Source organism: Tenrec ecaudatus, chromosome 12, assembly GCF_050624435.1.
Source record: "Tenrec ecaudatus isolate mTenEca1 chromosome 12, mTenEca1.hap1, whole genome shotgun sequence".
NCBI lineage: Eukaryota > Metazoa > Chordata > Mammalia > Afrosoricida > Tenrecidae > Tenrec > Tenrec ecaudatus.
Window position 1 is genome coordinate 107,146,962 of NC_134541.1, and position 6,000 is coordinate 107,152,961.

The 6,000-nt window shown below is 45.9% G+C and overlaps 1 pseudogene; it reads right to left on the reverse strand.

Moving 5' to 3' along the window:
- Positions 1–4,598: 4,598 nt before the first annotated feature.
- Positions 4,599–5,431, reverse strand: LOC142422786 (KRR1 small subunit processome component homolog pseudogene; annotated as a pseudogene).
- Positions 5,432–6,000: the final 569 nt, after the last annotated feature.

The window sequence follows — 6,000 nt, forward strand, 5'->3', positions numbered from 1 at the left end:
ATAAACCATTATTTTGTCATATCTTGCCCTGTCCGATATGTCCGTTCACTCACTTTTCTGTTGTCTGTCCCCCAGGGAGGAGGTCACATGTAGATCCTTGTAATCTGTTCCCTCTTTCCAACCCATTCTCGCTCTACCCTCCTAGTATCGCCACTCACACCACTGGTCCTGGAGGGATCATCCGCCCTGGATTCCCTGGGTTTCCAGTTCCTCTCTATACCAGTGTACATCCTCGGTCTAGCCAGACTTGCAAGGTAGAATTCGGATCATGATAGTGGGGACGGGGGGAAGGAAGTATTTAGGAACTAGAGGAAAGTTGCTACATCGCACCTTGAGCTTTTTAAAATTTTAATGCAAAGCACCTCATGACTGTGGAGAGTGCAGAAACATTTAACTGTGCCTTCTGATAACCATTTACAGTCTACACGGAGCTTTCTGTTTCTCTTTTGTTATTATTGAAATCTTTGAGGTAGGCAAGGCAATGTTTATTCCCATTGCTACACATTTTCCCCTGCCTGCCCACCTGCAAAAAAAAAAGAGCTCTGAAAGATGAAGACTTGCTCAAGATCACCCAGGTAGCCAGGTGAACCAACATCCAAGCTTAGGTCTTCCAACAATGATTTTTCAATTACTATTGAAGGAGCCCTGGTGGTGCAGTGGGTTCACTGTAAGGTCAGCAGTTCAAAACCACCAGCTGCTTTCCCAAAGAAAAATGAGGCGTTCAGATCCCTTAAGGATTTACAGCCTTGAAAGCCCACAAGAGCAGTTATACTGTGTCCTATAAGCTACTATGAGTCGAATTGACTAGATGTCAATGAAAGGAAAAGTTTAGCCTAGCTCATGATAGTTTACAAAATATTTCATGCTTCACTGTTGACTTCTCACAACAAAAGGGAGGCTGAGACCCACTTACAAACTGTTTTCTCGCCTTCCATAAATTTCCTTGGTGGTAGGCCGTCAGTGGCTCCATCCCCGGCCTGTGACCAGTGGCCAAGATGGGCACACAGCCCTTGGGACCCATAGGGAGCAGGTCTACTCGGCCCTAGAGGGTTGCTGACTCAGAATTGACTAGTTGGCCATAGGTAGGCCATTCAGCGGTAGAATTCTCACCTTCCTTACAAGAGATCTGGGCTCATTTAACAGCCAGTACACCTGGTGTGCAGCCCCCACCCGTCAGTGGAAGTGTGTGTGTTGGGCTGAGGCCAAATAGCTTTCAATAAGGCTTCCAGCTAAGATGGACTTGGAAGAAAGTCCTCGTGATCCACTTCCCCAAAAAATCAACCAATGAATCCTTTGTGGGTCACAGCGATCTGATGCCTTTGTACATGGCATGTAGGTAGCATGCCACTGGACCCTCTGGAATGTCCTGAGTGGACAGGATTTATGAGAGCATGGAGGATTAAGTTCGGCTTTCAGGGAGCATTGCTGAAGAGATGAGGGTCCACTCTGTGATGTATCCTGACATCAGTGGTGTAAAGGGGGTGGCCAGTGGCTGCAATTGTTCCAATTTGGGGGGAAAGAAGTTAGAGGAGTTAGGAACCCTCCCTGGTAGGCTGAAGAGTTCAGAGGGAATTAAAACCTAGCTCAAGATTTCTTTCCTCCCCAAGGAGTTTGGGGACAAGCCTCCAACTTACTCACTCTCTCACTGATACCATTGAGTCAATTCCTACTCATATAGAACCTTTGAGACAGAGCAGAGTTGCTCCTATGGATCTCCGAGATGGTAACTTAATTGGGATACAAAGCCTGGTGTTTCTTTCTCCCTTATCAGAGTGGCTGGTGTTTTTGAACTACTGACTTTGCGATTAGTGGGCCAACGAGTAACCCAGTATGCCATCAGGACTACCTACAATCCCCTAAAGGGGCGTGGACTAAGTGACCCAGATGTCTCTGGGTGTCAATTCAGTCATAGGGACCCATTCCCGTGGAAGAAGACAAGCTGATTCTTTGCTTCCGTCACTGGGTATTACCCAAAAGGCTCTCGAGAAACCACAGGCATCTTCTCTTACAGCTAAATGTTATTCTTCGCAAATGAGATTTCAATTTAAGCAAGGTTTTGCCAATTTGAGAAATGATAGCCATTCTTTAGAAGGAAAACAAAAAAGGCAAGACAAAATTGCTAACAGTCTCCAGGTTCCAAGAACGCCGGGGTCCAACTCCCTTTGAGAAACAGAAAAAAAAATTTTTTTTGAAGTGCATTGTGGTGGGGGTGGGGGGGACATGAGGGTTTGCCTAATGACTAAAATGTGTCTTGTTGCATGATTATTCACCTCCTGAGTCTTCCTGCACCAGCCCTGAAATGCAACAAGGCAGTTTACGTATCAACACTCATTTCAAGAAGGACTCGGGGGGCAGAACACTTGCTCTGAGGAGGGTGTTGTTAGCTCCTAGTCAGTCTCCTTCACTCCCTTCACAGGCAAACGCAATTTTCAGAAACCATGGTCCTCACAGCAAGCTTACTGGACACGGTGCTGAGAACAGCTTTCCTTTGGCATCGGTTTACAACTAGAAGGCGGTATGAGCTTGTAAAACCTTCCGTGCGCTTTCTGTTTACCTCCCTCCTCTTTCACCTGGAGCCTTTTCTTTCTGCTGAGTGAAGTGTGGAGTTTCATAGAGGGCCTTCACTACTATAGACCCCCACATCCTTGCTTGTTGTTATTCTTGGGAGCAGAGCTGTGGACTGACAGAAGAACAAACAATTCTGTCCTTGAAAGAAGTGCACCTGGGAAGAACTACAGCCAGAATGCTCCTTAGAAGTGACGGTGGCAACACATCATTTCATATACCTTGCACATGTTATCAGGAGAGACCAGTCCCTGGAAAAGCACAGCACGCTTGGTTAAGTCCTTGTTAGGTGCAGTGGCGTTGGTTCCGACTCAGAGACCCTGTGTACAAGAGAACAAAACGCTACCTGGTCTGGCCCCATCCCCCCATTGTGCTTATGTTTGAGGCCGCATGGCAGCCACTGCATGGATCCATCTTATTGAAGGTTTTCCTTCGCCCCTTTCCTTTACCACGCAGTTTGTCCTTTTCCAGGGACTGGTCTAACCTAATAACATCCAAAGTACGGGAGACAAAGTCACGCCATCCATTCTGGTTGTTAGGTAGTTTAGCTTAGGGACTGGGGCATCCATTACGCATGCTCAGAGGCTCAGGTTTCCAGCCAGGAAGGTGAGGTACACCTGGGTGGGAGCTCCACCTGGATTGACCCACCTAGGCCAGGTGAAATTCAGTTCAGTCAATGAGGTCGATCAGGGTCATCTACCACGCCTGCAGGTGGGATAATTGAAAAAGCAGGAGCCCAGAGCCGACCTTGTGCCTTCCCGAGCAGCTTCTAGGGAGGAGTGAGGGGTCCTGCGGGTGCCTGCATAAAACTGAAGCTTCTGGGATTACAAACCCAGCTTCAGCATGAATTGGTTCTAGTGTGGAGCCCAAGGGCTGAGGTATCTCTATCTCCAGAGAGATCTAACATCATGGTGGTCCCATGTAACTCGGATATATACGGTAAGCGGGCGCTCCTATCCTGGACTCTCAGCGTAACTGGAAAGGATGCCAGGCTGAACTCTTACCTGCAAAACACCGTGGAGGTCGATGGCTCCCCGAACCGGCTCCCGGGGATACTCGTAATGTATTGCCGCAGCCCCATCCTTTTGTGTCATCTTTTCGCCTTTTCGTAGTGATGTGTGGGATTTTATGTCTGCCTTTCTGTGCCTGCCTTCCGCAGGCTGGATTTCTGGGAGGGGCTGGAACGCTGTTGCCTGCAGGCTGGGAGGATTGCGATTCCCAAAGCCTTTTCGAGTCTCAGTGGTGTGCTTTGTGCTCAGGCATAAAGGAAACCCTGCTGGTTTCTGCAGGACTCTGGCTGTGGTGACTGGCCCCGTGCTGGCTTTCGGCTAGGCTTCAAGCTGTGGTCGCCATTTTCCAGACCACATGACTCGGTTCCCTGACAGCCTGGTGCCACTGGGTGTCCGTCAATTTGGCAGCGGGGCAAGAGAGCATCCCTGGCCAGGATGGTAGTTCACTGCTCCAAACACCACGTGGAGGGGCAGTGCCTAGGTAGCTGGTTGCTTAGAGCCTGGGAGTTAGCCCCTGCTCTAGTCCCCGGGTCAAATGTTTCCCTTTTTCCCTCCATTCCCTGTAGCTTTCTCCTGGTTTTTCAAACAAGCTGCCTTAGTGTTCTACCGGTGTATGTTTGTTCCTTGCTACTGGCTGGTTTTGCGTTGCCCAGGCCTAGGCCAAAGGCGTTTGGAAGCCAAACCCAGTAACTGTTAACTTTTGCCTTTTACTGATGCTGCCTCCGGCCCTTTTGGAGACAGCGATTTTTTTTTTTTTAATTCTAACCTGTGGTACAAGTCATCAGATTTTATTGAGAATTTCAATGTCTAAACAATAGTTCATTTTTAAAAAATTCTGTATGAAACCTAAAAAATGGCTTCTAAAATTATGCTGAGATCCAACATAGATGACACATATTCTGGTTTGTAGTACAAAATCTTGCAAAAACCACATGAATAATTTATGTATAGAGAACTTTTCAGGAAACAAAAGCTCAAAAAAAAAATCAAAGTATTTCTTCTTAAAGATAAGACAACTAATGCCTAGCACACCTCAAAATCCTTTACAAGAGGAGGCAGCTTAATAACTTCTAGTCCAAGGGCTCCCATTTGGATGTTTTTTCCTTGTTTTTTTTTTCCCTTTGCTTCCATCTTAAGTTGAAGTTCCTCAGCTGTCAGGGCTCCCAGTTTCTTATTCTTGGCTTTCTTAACCTTTTCCTTGACACAGCCACATTGATTTTAGTTTCTGTAGAAGCTTCCTTAGGTTTCACAACTGGTTTTTCTTTAGGTGGAATAAAAGCTTTCTTCTTGTCTCTTACTGAGAGCTTCTGCTTGTTTAGCCTTTATGGCTTCCATCCTCTGTCGTTTCCTCTGACTTGCCTTCAGAAAGTATTCACCACTAGCCAAGTCTTTGTCAATCTGACTTTCTGGCTGTAGTGGTGGGAATGGTGTATATTCTTTCTTAACAGTTTTTTCCTTTGGTTCCTTGTGCTTATTCACATTTTTATATTTGAACTGTGGCAAAAATCTTTCCCAACTCTGTGATCTTAATTCAGAATCTTTTGCCAACTCTCATTTAATCATTAAAGTTTTATGTTGTATATTGGATGAATATCCTTCATAGTATCCAGGACTACTTTCTGAACCTTCAATGTAGATTCTTTGGGGCCAATAAGGCGCTGTCTTTTACAAATCTTTATTTCGTACTAAAGAGCCTATTTTAATGATGTCACATGCAACATCATCCTGAAGAATTCTTATTGCCTGCTCAAATGAAACACTCCTGGCGAAAAGCTTTATTAGGTCTCTGGCTCTGTTGTACGAACAGTCATGCTGCCCTCAATCAGGTCCAAGGTTGCGTTAACATGCTCAGTCATCCGGCTTTGCCTTCTGGTCACGAAACTATTTGGCCACAATATCTTTTTTTAAAAAACATTTTATTAGGGGCTTACAACTCTTATCACAATCCATACATACATCAATTGTGTACAGCACATTTGTACATCCATTGCCCTCATCATTCTCAAAACATTTGCTTTCCACTTAAGCCCCTGGAATCAGCTCCTCATTTTTTCCCCTCCCTCACCACTCCCTCCTCCCTCATGAACTCTTGATATTTTATAAGTTATTATTTTGTCATATCTTGCCCTGTCCGACGTCTCCCTTCACCCACTTTTGTTGTCTGTCTCCCAGGGAGGAGGTTATATATAGATCCTTGTAATCAGTTTCCCCTTTCCAACCCACCCTCTCTCCACCCTCCCAGTATCGCCACTCACACCACTGGTCCTGAAGGGATCATCTACCCTGAATTCCCTGTGTTTCCAGTTCCTGTCTGTACCAGTGTACATCCTCTGGTCTAGTCATATTTGTAAGGTAGAATTGGGATCTTGATAGTGTGTAGGGAGGAAGCAATTAGGAACTAGAGGAAAGTTGTATGTTTCATGGT